At 36.7% G+C, this 16,189-nt stretch overlaps 1 protein-coding gene across 9 annotated transcripts in view; it reads right to left on the reverse strand.

Annotated features, from left to right (window-relative positions):
* Positions 1-16,189, reverse strand: part of HIVEP2 (HIVEP zinc finger 2) — a 284,997-nt gene that overhangs the window by 204,480 nt on the left and 64,328 nt on the right. For 4 of the 9 annotated variants that reach the window (XM_043999693.1, XM_043999692.1, XM_043999698.1 and 1 more), the window contains exon 2: positions 6,392-6,485. The exons of 2 other annotated variants lie outside the window; for them this stretch is intronic. The gene's annotated coding sequence lies outside the window, so the exon portion shown is untranslated. The remainder of the gene's footprint in view (positions 1-6,391; positions 6,486-16,189) is intronic. 3 more of the 9 variants (XM_043999695.1, XM_043999697.1, XM_043999700.1) reach the window with 1 other exon arrangement.

Here is a 16,189-nt window from a genome sequence, read left to right on the forward strand (position 1 = left end):
ATTTTAGCACTCTATTCGTTATTTACTTAGCTCATACAGTAACCAGGATCCACAACAGTGATGTGGATCACCTAAGAACTCCATGCTCAACCTGTTTTTGTCAGGTAGAATTACTGAAGAGACACATTTTTATTTTCAAAAGACTTTTTTGAAGAGTAGCACCTGATAGTTTTGGCTTCCATCATTCTGTACACATAACTTGAACTGATTACACCCCCCAAAAGAGGACAATGATTTTCATTGGGGTAGTAGAAAAATGTCAAAATCAAAATTCTGCAGATGTCTTCACATGAGAGAAAGGATTCATTCACTAATGATGCATGAAAAAATCTGGAACTTAAAATAGGCTCATATTTTTCTCTAGTTGCTTGACTAATTTGCCTGATTATTTTGACTATGCAGTTCAGGTCAATTAAGGTCAATTCAATCAAAATAGTCAAACCAATTGTGTGTATATACATAGCCTCAGCCTACAGTGATTTCTTTATGTATCCTTCTTTCTTTCTAGTGAACTTCAACCCTGTATTTCCAACTGCCTCCTGGACACCTCTATTTGGATGTCCCATAAGTACCTCAAATTCAACATACTCAAAATTGAACTCATCAACTTCCCACCTAACCTTTTCTTGCTCCAAACTTTGTTGTTTGTGTTCATGGCATCATCATCTTCCCAGTCAACTAGATTCAAAGCCTCCAAATCAACTTTGACTTTTCCCTCTCTCACATCTAGTCATTTGTCAACTCCCCCCACAATATCTGTCCCTTGTCCTCAAAAACTGCTATTACTCTACCTTAGGTCCTCATGACCTTTCTACTGGACTATAAAATAGCCTCCTAATATGGCATCCATCTCTAGTCTTTTCCTTCTCCTATGCAACATTCACAAAGCCTGCCAAAATCATCTTTCTAAGACAGAATTAACTATTCATTTCTCCACATAAAAATATTCAGTAGCTTCCCAATCCATCAAGGATAAAATATAAAGTACTTAGGCTAACATTTAAACTCTCCAAAACAAAGCTACAAACTACTTTTTCTACTTTATTTCATATTATCCTGTTTTCATGCATTTTATATACTATTCAAAATTTCCAGCTGTTGACCAAAACTTGCTAAGTTATTTCCTACCTCTATACATTTCCAAAGTCCATCCCTCAAGCATGAAACATCCTTCATCCTAATAGCCACCAATAATCCTTTTCTTTCTTCAAGGCTAAACACAAGTACTGACATCCCTTGGAAGATTTCCAGATCACACCAACTTAAAGTGTTTTCTTCCTCTTTAAATTTTCATAAGGTATCCATCTTTATTTCTCTTTCTTTATATCCTCCACCCCCATCTCTCTCTCTCACTCTCTGCCTGTCTATCTCTCTCTTATTTTTTACTTAATTGTGTATAATGAATCCGAATCATGGAATTTCAAAATTGGAAGTCACCTCAGGAGCCATCTAATCCAAGACATATATAAAATGAGTCCCTAGTATAATATACCAAACAAGTGATTGTCTTCCCTCTGCCTAAAGATCTTCTAGGAAAGGACACCCAACACCTTTTGAGGCATTCCATTCCACTTTCAGACATCTCTGAAAATTCTTAGGAAGTTATTTTTTGTTTTTCCTGATATCAGTCCTGAATTTTCTTTTTTTTTTTTTCAACGTTACTTGAAACATCCATTGCTCCTTGTTCTATCCTTGAAAGCTAAACAGAATAAGTCTAATCCATCCTTCCCATGATAGCCACTCTTCCCATGATAGCCATTATCTACCACCCCGCTTTAGTATATTATTTTTTTTCCTTTTTTATAATTTTTCTCTATTTTATTTTTAATTTGTGGTACAAAACAAGCATTTTCAACATAGTATAATTTTTAAAAAAGATTGCAAATGAAACTGCAAATTATGTACAACTTGATATTCCATTTAAATATATAATAAAGTTATCATGTAAATTTCTTTTTTTCTTTTTTTCCTTTTTTTCCCTTCCCCCCACTCTAGAAATGACTAGAATTAGACATAAATATGTGCGTGTGTGCATGTGTGTGTGTGTGTGTGTGTGTGTGTGTGCGTATAAAATCATTCTATACATACTTGTATTTATCAGTTCTTTCTCTGGATGCAGATAGTGTTTGCCTTCATACATCCCTTAGTATTTTCTGTGCTAAACAACCCTAATTCCTTTAGCTCATCCCCATGTCATACATTCAAGGCCATCATGATCATGGATGCCATCTTCTGAACACTCTCCTGTTTATCAATGTCCTTCTTCAACTATTGTGCCCAGAAACAAATGCAGTCCTAATGAGGACCATACAAAGGCACTATCACTTCACTGTTCCTGGAAGCTGTGTACTTGTACTTCTTAATGAAACCCAAGATGCTATTTCCTTTTTGGGCTGCTACATCACATGGCCTACTCATATGGAACTCATAATCCACTAAAACTCTCATATCTTTGGCAGAATAACCTTTGTCAAAACATGTGTCCTCTCTTGTGCTGATAAAGTTTTATTTTTATTTACACACAAGTAGAAGACTTTGCATATACTCCTATTGAATTTCATTTAACAGCCCAATTATGCTAAAACTCATCAAGATCTTTTGAGATTCTGATTCAGTCACTGGGTCAATTGGCTATCACTCCCAGTCTTATGTAATTAGCAAATTTGATGAACATATTATCCATGTTTTTATCCACATCATTGATAAAAATGTTAAATGTGTCATAACCTTTTGAGTAAAATATAAGTTTGTAGAGGGTAAAAAGGGTTTTTTAAAAATATTTTTGTATCCCAGGGGCCAATACAGCATTTTGCACATAGTAGGTATTTAATGATTCTCTTGAGTTTTGAATTGAATTTTACTAATGATGTTAAGAATTAATTCCTTCTAGAAGAGTGCTACCCTGTTAATGGCCTTTAGTTACTAACATGTTCACCTATAGTTCACAAGTGAGTATTCTCAGAACCAGAGACCACTTTTGAACATAATAGAAGGGATCACCTATGGAATCAAACTTCCAGCTTTGAGTAGAATTAGAAATTCAGGAGGTGGGTTAAAGGGGTACAGCATGCTGTGAAGACACAAATTTATCTCACGAATAGGATCACAGTCACATAGAACTGGAAGACCCAGCATCACAGCATCATAGATTTAAAGCTGGAAGGGACACTTGAGATCATCAAATCCAACCCCCTAATTTTATAAAAGAGGCACTGAGATCTAGAGAAATTGTGACTTCCCCAAGATCACACAGGTACCAAATAGCAGAACCTGTACTTAAACTAAAGTCTTCTGACTTCCCTCTTCACTAAACCACAAAGTCCCTACTTCAAGGATGCATTATTTTGCCCTTGAATATATTCCTATCACTAGCCAAAAATATGTAACATTTCATGGCCAACCTTCTAGCTAGGAGCCTCTCCAATCTTAGCTTGGTGCTCATATAATAGACATAGCCTGTTGCCAGATCCATACTCATAGTCTTTCTATAGAGCATGGAGAACCTATGGAATGGTTAAGTCCTGTCACCAAAATATACATATATATATATGGATAATGGGTAAAATCAGAGCAACAGAGGAGGCAATGCTAGACAAGATAGGAAGGAGAAAAGCAGAACAGGAATCTTCACCCTTGCTATCTATTTTACCATGCATTTTTTTTTTGGCAGGGCAATAAGGGTTAAGTGACTTGCCCAGGGTCACAGAGCTAGTGTTTAAGGCCAGATTTGAACTCAGTTCCTCCTGAATCCAGGGCCAGTGCTTTACCTACTGTAACACCTAGCTATCCATAATATGCATATTATTATGAATATGCATATGAATATACCATGCATATTATTCACTATCTGGAGATTCCAACCCAAGCCTACCATGCCCCCTCCCCACACACACACACACACTTCATGATTGCTATTACCTTAAACTGAATTTAGATAGCACTTTAAGGTTTGCAAAATGCTTTACCTAGATTATTGCATTTGATCCTCAGAACAAGCTAGTCAGATAGGTACTATTATTAATATCCCCATTTTACACATGGAAAACTGAAACTTAGAATGGTCAAATGACTTACCCAGGGTCACACAGTCAGTAAGCATCTAAGACAAGTTTCTAATTCAGGTCAGCACTTTATGCAGTGAGCCATCTGAGCTGCCTTATTGTCTCTTTGAATGAAGCAGTATTACACATAGACAATACTATTAAAAGAAGTATAAGCCATATTTCAGAGTGTTCAAACACCTATTCATACACAGGATAGTTACTTCAGTTTCTGTTTTGTCAGGCTGAGATACCAGATGGGTGAACAACCTCATTAGAGTAAGGGAGTAAAAGAAAAGGGGGAAGGAAAGGCCTGTGCAAACCGTGAAGATAAATCTGGCTTTGGGGAGAATGGGAGGAAGAGAGAAACAAATGTCAAAGCTGGAAGAGACTCTGGGACAGTTGTCCAAGTGCCAAAGGGAGAAGATGGCATAAGAATTATTATGGCTGCCCTGTGCTTCAGGCCGGCCTAACCCAGCCATCCCTCCATGGTTCCTGAATTAATGTAAGAGACAACAGATGATAAACAGAATGTGTTTCTTTCCATGAGCAAGGGAATACGCTGAAATTCTCTTAGCTCTAAAGCAGAACTCAGTAAAATAATCTGTGGAACAAGCAGCCTGATGGCCCCATAAACCCCAGTGGTGCTGTTATTTTTTGTGGGGGTTGCTTTTTCCCCCTTTGGTAACAAACTGTTTGGCATTAGAAAAGAAAAGAAAAGAAAAGAAGCATTTTTCATCCTAGTAACATTTTATAATTGCAGATTTTCGCTTCATATCTGGAAAGGGGAGGGGAGGTGGGCGGTAAAAGCTAGATCATTTAAAGAGGAGAGAGAAGCGTACATGCACTTAAATTCTGGTCTCCCCACACAAAGGCCTTATTATATATACACACATAAATGCGTGGGCAAGATTTAGAGGGTTGTTTTTTTTCCAAGTCACTTCCAACCCTGAGCTCTGAATGCATTAGTATATACACACCTCCAACAGAACTGGGTCCTTCATGTTGCTATGGAAGTAAAATCTTTGTAGTTTTAGATGGAGATGGATTCCAGGGAGCATCTTATTCTTACACTTCCTATCACATGGAGCAAAAATCATTGCATGATAATGCTCCATGAGAATTTCAGATTCCTGGCATCTTGACTTGCATATTCCATGCCTGTTCTGGTTTCTTACATGGAAAAACTTTATTTGGAAAACCTTATTAATTATTATTTGAATTATTAATTATTGTTTGAATCAAGCTCTATGTGACCAGATATTGTTTAAACCCAGAATGTTACACTGACCTCAGTGACTCTCCAGGGAAGTAGGAGATGGCTGCAAGGAATGTTTTGGTTCCACCCAGGTCATGAATCTACCCAAAACATTTGGGTTTTAGGTCTTCTCACCCAGATCTTGTGTTTTGTCTGTGTTTTGGGTTCCCCAGTAGCTCGTGTTTTGACTTTGCCCAGACTTTATTGAATATTTATACTTACCTGTTGATATTCATCTTAAGCAACCTTTCCTGGGAACTGCCCCTTTTTGAAAACTCACTGCCTTAGTGCTGGTCAACCAGCTGCTCATCTCTATGCCCTTGTCTGAACTCTATATACTGTAACGTAAACCTCACAGAGATTTGAGAAGGAAGATGCTTTTTTTTCTTGGCTCTCCTCTCCTCTGCCAAATGACTTAATAAAATTCTTTGTAAAACTTTTTCAGCTTTGGGGGTTTGTTCCCAACCAGCACTTATTTTAGTTTTCATAAATCTCACCCCATGTGAGAACATTGTGGGGAAGCTACTGGCAGAATGATTTTTGCTCTGGTAAATTTAGTAAGTCACAAGCTGAGCCCATTTCCAAGGGATGTGACTTGTGGACTTTCCCTTTCCTTTTCTGTCAGAATTAGTTGGTAATCTTGGGATATTCTAGAAGCATTTAAGAGAGACAAAATATAATTCAGGTTTAGCAAACATGCTGCCAATTACATACAATATCCTATAGTCAGTTAGCTGTTTTCTAACAGTTCCTTTCTGAAATGACAATTTTGAGTAATGTCTTGCTCTCTGATTTTCTTTTTCAAGCAGATGGTCTTCAACAACCAAAATCATGTCTCTTAGAAGTTATATTTTTAAACCTGCAGACCCACTTTGTGAATTCATTTCAAAACTCAGTAAAGCTTCCTGCCTTTAAAAAAAAAAAAACTATTAGCCTTATGTCATTAGAAAGAAATCTAGGAATCTAAATAAACAACATGAATGTTATATGCTAAGAGGATTTTTGCATTGTCTATTAAAAGTGAAGATGATCTGACTTCTTTGCAAAAACAAATATGGTGAAATAATTAAAGAGAAAGATTTGGGGTTCCTACCTGGAGATCTGTTTTCTGCAGGTGGCAGCCTCCTAGCCAGTCACAAATTCTCCTCATCCTTCACTCTGGTTATTCAGGCAGAATCTCCAACCTGCTGACAAGGATTTCTGCATTATGATTTTCCCTCCCACAATGGTTCCATTAAAAAAAAAAACTGACTCTGAAAATGAACTTAAGTGTTAACCAAAACAGCGAAACTGAATCTATTGGTTTGAAGGATGAGAGCATGAACATGTGGGGGAGGAAGCAGTAGAAGTGGGTGATGCATTTTAGACAGGCCCAAAAGTACTGAAGCAAAAGAACAGCTAGGCAAACTTGGGCAGGTTCAAAATAACAACCTAGGAAATATGGGGGCTTCCTGATGACTTTTATATTTCTCTCCTTAGATAGAATGCATGTATATAAGATTTCATGATAACATAAATTATGTTTATTTGTTACAGAGCACTCTAAAACACAATTCACTGGGTGGGTACCTTTTAAAATTATAATTGCCTTTATAATATAATTATTGCTTATATTCTTCCATAATTTATTTTGTATTGCAAAAAAGTAGTAGAACAAGTTTCTTCAAGCTTTTTTTTTTTATTTAAATTTTGAACTTGAGACTACATGTTTAAAGTGTTAAAGTATCTGGATGCAAGTAGATCCCAATTAATGCAAATAATTCCCTGTGTGATCATACATATTCAAATTCACACTATTTGAAGTTATAAGTAAATAAAATAGGGTGATTGGTTCCAGCCCAGTGGAAATACGCACTGTAAATTTGAATAATTTGGCCACTTCAGGACCTAGTTGTACTTCCCATACTTTTCATTTAAAAGGGGAAATTTTCATGAAGACATACTCTTTATAATAGAAATAGGTTATCTATGGTAGTGCAAAATCCTACATTAATACATAGTGCTCAGGGGCACAGTGGATAAAGCAGTGGCCTTGGATTCAGGAGGACCTGAGTTCAAATCCGGTCTCAGACACTTGACACTTATTAGCTGTGTGACCCTGGGCAAGTCACTTAACCCTCACTGCCCCACAAAACAAACAAACAAACAAAACATAGTGTTCACCAAAACGTGTACAAAAAAATAATAACCATAGAACACTAACTGCCCCATTTGCCCCTGCATCCTAAAGACCATAAGGCCTCTCTGTCTGATTTGAAGTTGAAAGTTTTTATGTGTCGTCTCCCCCATTAGAATGTGAACTTCTAGAGGACAAGGGATGTCTTGGTTTCCTTTTGTATCCCCAGCCCTTAGTACCTTTTTACATAATACACATTTAATAAATGCTTTTTATTCATTTATTTCAAGAAAACTGCTTCCCTAAGATTTCTAAACAGATTTTAAAGTATCCACGCTTTTTTGGCTAGTAATTTTTTCTTCTACCTTGTTTTCTTGTTGTGAGTATAGTGTTTCTAAAATGCAGTAGAATCACATTTCTGGGCAATAATTCCTTTAATTTTTCCAAAGAGAAGGAGATTCACTTTCCTTCTGCCAAATAGGGACACCTGCCACAGAAGTCTTCAAGATAATAAGAACCTTAAGAGAACATTGTCGAGTTGAATTCAACACTTGTTTATTAATACCTAAGATGTGCAAGGCAGTGGATTAAGTTCTAGGGATACAAAGACTCTTTTTTTTAAAGATAGTCTGTCCTCAAAGAGTATACACTCTAGTATGGAAATTATGGAATGTACACAAAAAAGGTCAAAGATGAGGTTGAATGAGAAATAGAAACAAAAAAGAATCAGACAAACTGCTCCTAAGAGAATTTAAGGAATGAGAAAACACTTTCAGGTGGGAAGATCAATGAAGGCTTTATGGAGAATGTGAAATTTGAGTTGGGTTGTGCAGGAAAAGAAACATTTCAGCCGCAGAAGATTTGGGGCAAGGGGACTGCCTGAGTTAGGGAGCAGGAGAGCACAGGGTGAGGACAGGGTTCGGCTGATATTGCAATATTATTAAAATAGAATGCACAGAAGGGAATAATGTGAATAAGGCTTTAAAAAGTAGGCTGGGGGAAGCTAGGTGGCACAGTGGATAGAGCACCGGCCCTGGAGTCAGGAGGACCTGAGTTCAAATCCGGCCTCAGACACTTAATACTTACTAACTGTGTGACCCTGGGCAAGTCACTTAACCCCAATTGCCTTACTAAAAAAAAAAAAAACAAAAAAGTGGGCTGGAGTCATACTGTAAAAAGCCTTTAATGCCAAACCAAGGAATTTGTATTTGATCTTATGGACAAGAGTGAAGTTTTTAAACAGGGGTATGACAGGGGCAGAATTTTACATTTATATTATTTTGACAGCAATATGAAAGATAAAGAGGAAGATGAGTTGACATGCTAATACAATAGTCTAATTGAGAAATGATGAAGAATTAGGGAAGAGAACAAATATTTATTAAGATCCTACTCAGGGGGAGAAAGGGTGGCACCAAGCCAAGATGGCTGAGTAAAGGCAGGGACTCACTTGAGTTCTCCCAAATTCCCCCTACAAACAACTTTAAAATAATACTTCAAAACAAATTCTGGAGTGGCAGAACCAACAAAAGCATACAATAAAATAATTTTCCCGAACAAAACAACTTAGAAGTTAGCAGGAAAGGTCTGTCTCACTGGGTTGAGAGTAGAGTACAGCCCAGCACAAGCCATCCCCCAGAAAGCCAGAATTAGGCCTTGAGGGTGACTGGATCAGCAACTAAAGCTTCCAGAGTTCATAATCCACAGATAGTAAGAGGATCAAAAGGAGACTATAGGAGACCCTTTGCTGACGCTGGGTGTAGGACTCTGTTGCATTGTCCATACATGCTTCTGGATCACAGTCCCAGGATGAGGGAAAACACTAGCAGGAATGGGTACCCTGGTCACAGTTCAAGGGTGGAAAAGAGTACTTCTGGTCTTCCGTGGACCAGAGCATAGGCCAGGAGAGTAGTGACCACACCTCTGGTTAGATCACACTACCTTAAAAGAACTGAAAAGTTATAGACTCCCATACTTGCTCTGAAAATAGGAGCATGAAAAACCTGGAATTTGTGACAATGCCCCCTTCACCCTGGGAGCAGAGTGCACCTTTATTATAAAATTAAAATCAAGAAATCAGCTAGGAAAATGAAAAAACCAAACAAAAGAAAATACATGATCACAAAAAGTTACTATAGGGACAAGGAAGATCAAAACACAAACACAGAAGATAACAAAGTCAAAATGGCTATATCCAAAGCCTCAAAGAAAATTGTGAGTTGGTCTCAGATCTTAAAAGAATTCCTAGAAAAATCTCCAAAAGGATTTTAACAATCAAATAATATAGACAGAAAATTGAGAAAATAAATGAGAGTGATGCAAGAAAATCATGAAAAAAGTCAACAGCTTGGTAAAGGAGGCACAAAAAATAATGAAGAAAATAATACCTCAAAAACCATAATAGGTCAAATGGTAAAAGAGGCATAAAAATCCACTGAAGAAGAGCTCCTTAAAAAGCAGAATTTGTCCAATAGAAAATTATGTACAAAAATTCACTGAAGAGAATAACTTCTTAAGAAGGAGAATCGGCCAAATGGAAAAGGAAGCATAAAAGCTCACTGAAGAAAATAACACCTCAAAAATAAGGATTGGGCAACTTGAATCTAATGACTCCATGAGACATCAAGAAACAAAAATAAATAAAAAGAATGAAAAAATAAAAGAAAATATGAAATATCTTGTTGGAAAAACAACTGACCTGGAAAATAGATTGAGCAGAGAAAATTTAAGAATTATTTGACTACCTGAAAGCCATGATCGAAAAAAAGAGTCTAGGCATGATACTTCAAGAAATTATCAAAGAAAGATACCCTGATATCCTAGAATCAAAGAGTAAAAATATAAATTGAAAGAATCTACTAAAAGAGATCCCAAAATGAGAACTCCCTGGAATAAAATTAGCCAAATTCCAAAGCTCCCAGGCCAAGAAGAAAATACTGCAAGAAGCCAGAAGGAAAAATTCAAATATTGTGGAGCCACAGTAAATATAATTTAAGATTTAGGGGGCAGCTAGGTGGCACAGTGGATAGAGCACAGGCCCTGGATTCAGGAAGACCTGAGTTCAAATCCGGCCTCAGACCCTTGACACTTACTAGTTGTGTGACTCTGGGCAAGTCACTTAACCCCAACTGCCTCACACACACACAAAAAAAAAGATTTAACAGCTTCTATATTAAAGTATCAGAGGGCTTGGAATATGATATTCTGGATGACAAAGGAGCTAAGACAGAATTACAACCAAGAATCACCTATGCAGGAAAACTGAGTACTATCCTTCGGAGGGGGAAATGGATATTTAATTGACATAGAGGACTTTCAAGCATTTCTGATGAAAAGACCAGAGCTGAATATAAATTTTTTCTTTCAAATATAAGATTCAAGAGAAGCATAAAAAAGTAAACAGGAAAAGGAAATCATAAGGAATTTACTACATGGGAAAATGATATTCATAACTCCTAAGAACTTTATCATTATTACAGTTAGAAGGAGTATACATAGAGGGTACAGATAAGACTTGATTATGATGGGATAATAAAAAAATTAGATTTAGGGGTGAAGAGGGATGTACTGGGAGAAGGGAGAAGGAAAAGGTAGAATGGGGTATAAAAAAGTGCAAAAGAGCTTTTACAGTGCAAGGGAAGAGGAGAGTATGGTGGACAGTACTTAAACCTTACTCTCATCAGAATTCACTCAAAGGGAGTTAATATACACACTCGGTTGGGAATAGAAAGCTATCTTACCCCACAGTGAAGCAGGAGGGGAAAGGGATAAGAGAAAAGGGATACTGATAAAGAGGAGGGCAGTGATCAGAAGCAAAACACTTTTGAAGAGGGACAGGATGAAAGGAGAGAGAGAAAGATGGGGGGGAGAAATAGGATGGAGTAGATTAATCACAACTTTGAAAAAGTTTTTACAGTGAGTTTCTCTGATAAAGGCCTCATTTCACAAATAAATAAAGAACTGAGTCAAATTTGTAAAAATACAGGTCATTCCCTAATTGACAAATGGTCCAAGAACATGAAAAGGCATATTTCAGATGAAATCAAAGCCATCTATAGTCACATGGAAAAAAGTTCTAAATCACTATTGATTACAGAAATGCAATTTAGAACAACCCTGAGGTACCACCACACGCTTATCAGATCAACTAATATGGCAGAAAATGAAATGACAAATGTTAGAAGGGATGAGGGGAAATTGGAATAGTAAAGAACTGTCTGGAGAACAATTTGGAACTGGGCTATAAAACTGTGTATACCCTTTCACCAAGCAATACAAAAAAAATGAATTTTTTAAAAAGCAAAAGTACCCATGTGTACAAAAATATTTGTAGTTACTCTTTTTGTGGTGTCAAAGATTTGCAAATTGAGGGGATGTCCATCAATTGGGGAATTAATATTTTTTTGCTATAAGAACTGATGAGCAGGATGCTTTCAGAAAAAAACTTAGAAAGACATACATGAACTGATGCAAAATAAAATGAGCAGAACCAGAATTCTATACAGCAACAGAAATATTGTATTATGATCAACTGTGAATGACTTAGCTATTCTCAGCAATACAATGATCTAAGTACAAATGACCTATGGTGAAAAATGCTATTCACCTCCAGAAAAAGAACTGATGTAGTCTGAATGCAGATCAAAGCACACTTTTTAAAAACTTTCTTTATTTTTCTTGGGAGGGGGTTGTCTCTATTTTCTTTCACAAAACGACTAATATGGAAATGTGTTTTGCACAACTGCATGTGTATAACCTATGTCAAATTGCTTGCCTTCTCAATGAAGGGGGAGGGGAGGGACAGAATGTGGAACTCAAAATTTTGGTAATGAATGTTTAAAAATTTTTATATGTAATTGAGAAAAAGATTTTTAGAAAAAAAAAATTTTAAATAAAGATAGTACTATGTGTTAGTCACTATGCTTAGTACTTTATAATTAATATCTCATTTTATTTGATAAAGACCTAAAAAATCAGGATGGCAGTGGAACTGAAAAGAAGGAGATGGATTACAAGGCTATTTCAGGGATAGAATCAACAAGACAGCAACTTATTGAATGAGGGTGGTAAGGGAGGGGGAAGTTTAAAAAATAACTCCAAGATTTCAAGCCTACATAATGAGATAATGGCTGGGCCATCATCAGAAAAGGGGGAGAGATGATGAGCTTGGTTTCAGGGAAGTTACATTTGAGACACTAATCAGATAGCAAGATCGAGGTGTCCAACTGAGTTAGAGATGATCGACTGACACTCAGAGGAAAGATTAGAGCTAGATATATATTTTGGGAGTCCTTTGGTAATAAGTAAGCCCATGCGAAAGGATGAAGTCACCAAAAGAGTGTGGAGAGAAGAGAGAGCTGAGGACAAAATGTTGAGGACTCTAATGTCATTCAATTTCAGGGGCCCCCTCACTACCCCATTCAGATGTTGCATATTGCATAGAGGCATTCCCTAGGTCTTCTGGATAAATGACAGTAACCACAACAGCCCACAAGGAGGGTGGAGAACCGATGAATAAAACAATAAATATTTGTGATGAAACAGGATGTGGGAGAATATCTCTCAACTACTGAAACTACATTCAAGCCATAACAGTGTCCAGTTGTTGTAATGTCTAGGGCCAGTGAGCATACAGAAGACTTTATTCTTCAGTGCTTTCCCCTTTTTTGGTAAATAATTGACAGAATTACTACTATATAATGGAGCATAACCAGGATGATACATTCATTCTCAGATCACACATTCCTTAGTCATTGAGTCTTAGCACTGTACCCTTACAAATGCTATGAAGACCAGTCTAAGATGTTTCAATAGAAGATGCCCAAATAGTACTCTAAAATTATTAAATAACAATAATTACAAACAAGTGCACAACACACACAACATGGCAGAATGAATAGAACACTGCACTTGAAGTGAAATCCTGACTCAGATGATTAATAGCTGTATGACCTTGGGGAAATTGTAGTGAAGATCAAAAGATGATAAAGATGAAGGACCTCAAAAACCTTAACATTATATAAAAGTAAGCAATTAGTATTATTAGGTGCACTCTTAACAGAGTCTTTCTGATCATTTTTATTTACACCACCTCATACCTACTTGTCCTAGTTCAATTCATTTCAATCAAATAAGCATGTATTAAGTACCTACTGTTTGTAAGGTACTATACTAAGCAGGAAAACAAAGACAAAAATGAAAGCCACTGCCCTCAAAATGCTTACATTCTATTGGGGCAGATAGAGCATATAATCAGAGAAGTAAACTATTCTTTATATCTTGACTGTCCTTTCTCCCCTATGTATAAATGTGGGAACTCCAAATTAGAATTTGCATCAAATTAAGTATGAGAGAGGAAAAGTGGTGGTTCAGTCCTTAGAATCCTTAATCGTCAAATGCTCTTTCTGTTAGCTAGGTCCCTTTTCATTCTATAACTAAAAATAATTTTCCATTCAAATTTTTACACATAGACTGAAGGTGTATTATTGGCAGACAGATTTCAAGCCAAAGACCAAAAGACTGTCAATATCCACATGTTCATTTTGTTTGTTGGCTATCAAAACTAGTTTTTAAAAAGTTCTTTCATAACTATGGCAGGCATCATGCTTTTGTCATTTAAAAACAAAATTCTGTCACTAATGACATCTCTCATTTTAAAATACTTTACAATGATAATAATAATTCATATCACATTTCCATAGCAGTTTTCTGTTCATATAAGTTTTTTTCTCACACCAGCCTCCTTTCTTTCCCCTTCTTCTTAGGGAAGTAGGTAGTAGTCTTGTTAATTTACTCTTTTCTTTACTTCTCTATTCTCTTCATCAAGAGCTAAACAAAAACTAAAAACACACACCAAAATAATAATCTACTATTTGATATGAATTTACAAAGAATTCTTCCACAAATAACATTCTAACTTTTGTTGTGTGTCTCTTTTTTTTCCTCTACACATCCTATATCATGATGGTAGGATGTTGGCAAACTGCAGCACAAACCTTTTCACTTTCAGTTGTCCTGCTTTTACATTTAAATAATGGGCAGCTAGTGGATAGAGTGCTGGACCTGGAGTCGGGAAGACCTGAGTTCAAATCTGTAACATACTAGCTATAGTACCCTAGGCAAATCACTTAACTCTGTTTGACTCAGTTTCCTCATCTGTGAGCTGGAGCTGGAAATGAGCTGGAGAAAGAAATGGTAAACCACCCCAGTATCTTTGCCACGAAAACTTCAAATGAGGTCACAAAGAATCAGACATGACCGAAACAACCAAACAACAAAAGTACTTACAACCAAAAGTTGAAGCAGTGATATAACACAAAGAACATTCAGGTATAAGTCTAAAGAACTAGATTCTAGGCAAGTTAAGTCAGTGTGCATCAGTTCTCTCACCTATAAAATATTTGTAATAATAGTAGAAACCATATATGTAACTCATGGGTTAATGATAATCACACACTAATTCAAGTCAAAGTGTTTTGACTAAAATGCTTACAAAGTATAAGATATTCATAGTACTGGGAGTATCTTTCTATATAAAAGGAAATATTGAAATATGGCAAATTAAGACTAAATACAAAACTTTTTTTGTGCCATCGCAACTCTAAATCTACCCTATTTGATTTAAAATGAGCATGAATCAATGCTATATAAAGTCACATAATTATGGAAATGTTCAAGTTGGAAGGTACCTTAGCAATTTCTTCAGGTTTAGGACCAGGGAAATTATATAGATCATATGGACGAAACGTTTTACTGGTGTGTTCCATTAGCCCTCATAACTCTCTTTAGATATTTACAAAATACCCTTAAGCTTGGCTGACAATGGCTAATAATGACTGCAGTATAGTAGTTGTTTTCATGGTCATTGGCTTACTGGACTTTTATGTTTGTATGTCCTACTAGCATTCCTTCATTACTTCCCCTCTGAAACCTTCCCCTCCTCTTAAATTTCCATTTCTCTTTGTAGCACCACCATTCTCTCAGTCACACAAGTTTAGAATTTTGGAACTATTCTTGATTCTTTAATTTCCCATGTTCAATAAGCTGTTGAGTCTATCAATTCTGCCTCTGAAAGAAGTCCTGTACCCATTCTTTCCTCTCAGTTTCCATGGCTTCCACCATATTTGAGGTCTTCATCACTTCTTATCCAGCCTTCTAACTGGTCTCCCAACTTCTAGATTCTCCTCTCTCTAATTTATCCTTCAAACTGACATCAAAATAATCTTCTTGGGGGCAGCCAGGTGGCACAGTGGATAAAGCACTGGCCCTGGATTCAGGAGGACCTGAGTTCAAATCTAGCCTCAGACACTTGACACTTACTAGCTGTGTGACCCTGGGCAAGTCACTTAACCCCCATTGCCCCACCAAAAAAAAAAATCTTCTTGGTATGTAGGTGTGATCCTATCACTCTTCTAATTAAAGACTTTCAGTGGCCTACTGAACTAATATCTAAAAACCAGACAAACAAAAACTACTTAGCCTACCATTCAAGAGCCTCCACTATCAGCCTTCTCCTTATTTTCCTAGCTTTATTTCATATTGCCCTTCTCAGATACTAAACTAGAAAAATTCTGGACTACTTTCTATTCCTCATTCTCATTTTATCCCCTACTGGTTAGGTGTCCTTGCATCACACATTACTGAAATAGATTTCCCCTGCATCTCCTCCTATTAACAACATCCATCACCTCCTTGAAAGTACAGCTCAGATGCCACTTCCACCCTGAAACCTTCTCTGAGTCGCCCAGTTAAAAGCAATTTCTCTTTCAAGCCACC

Source organism: Dromiciops gliroides, chromosome 4, assembly GCF_019393635.1.
Source record: "Dromiciops gliroides isolate mDroGli1 chromosome 4, mDroGli1.pri, whole genome shotgun sequence".
Classification (NCBI taxonomy): Eukaryota; Metazoa; Chordata; class Mammalia; order Microbiotheria; family Microbiotheriidae; genus Dromiciops; species Dromiciops gliroides.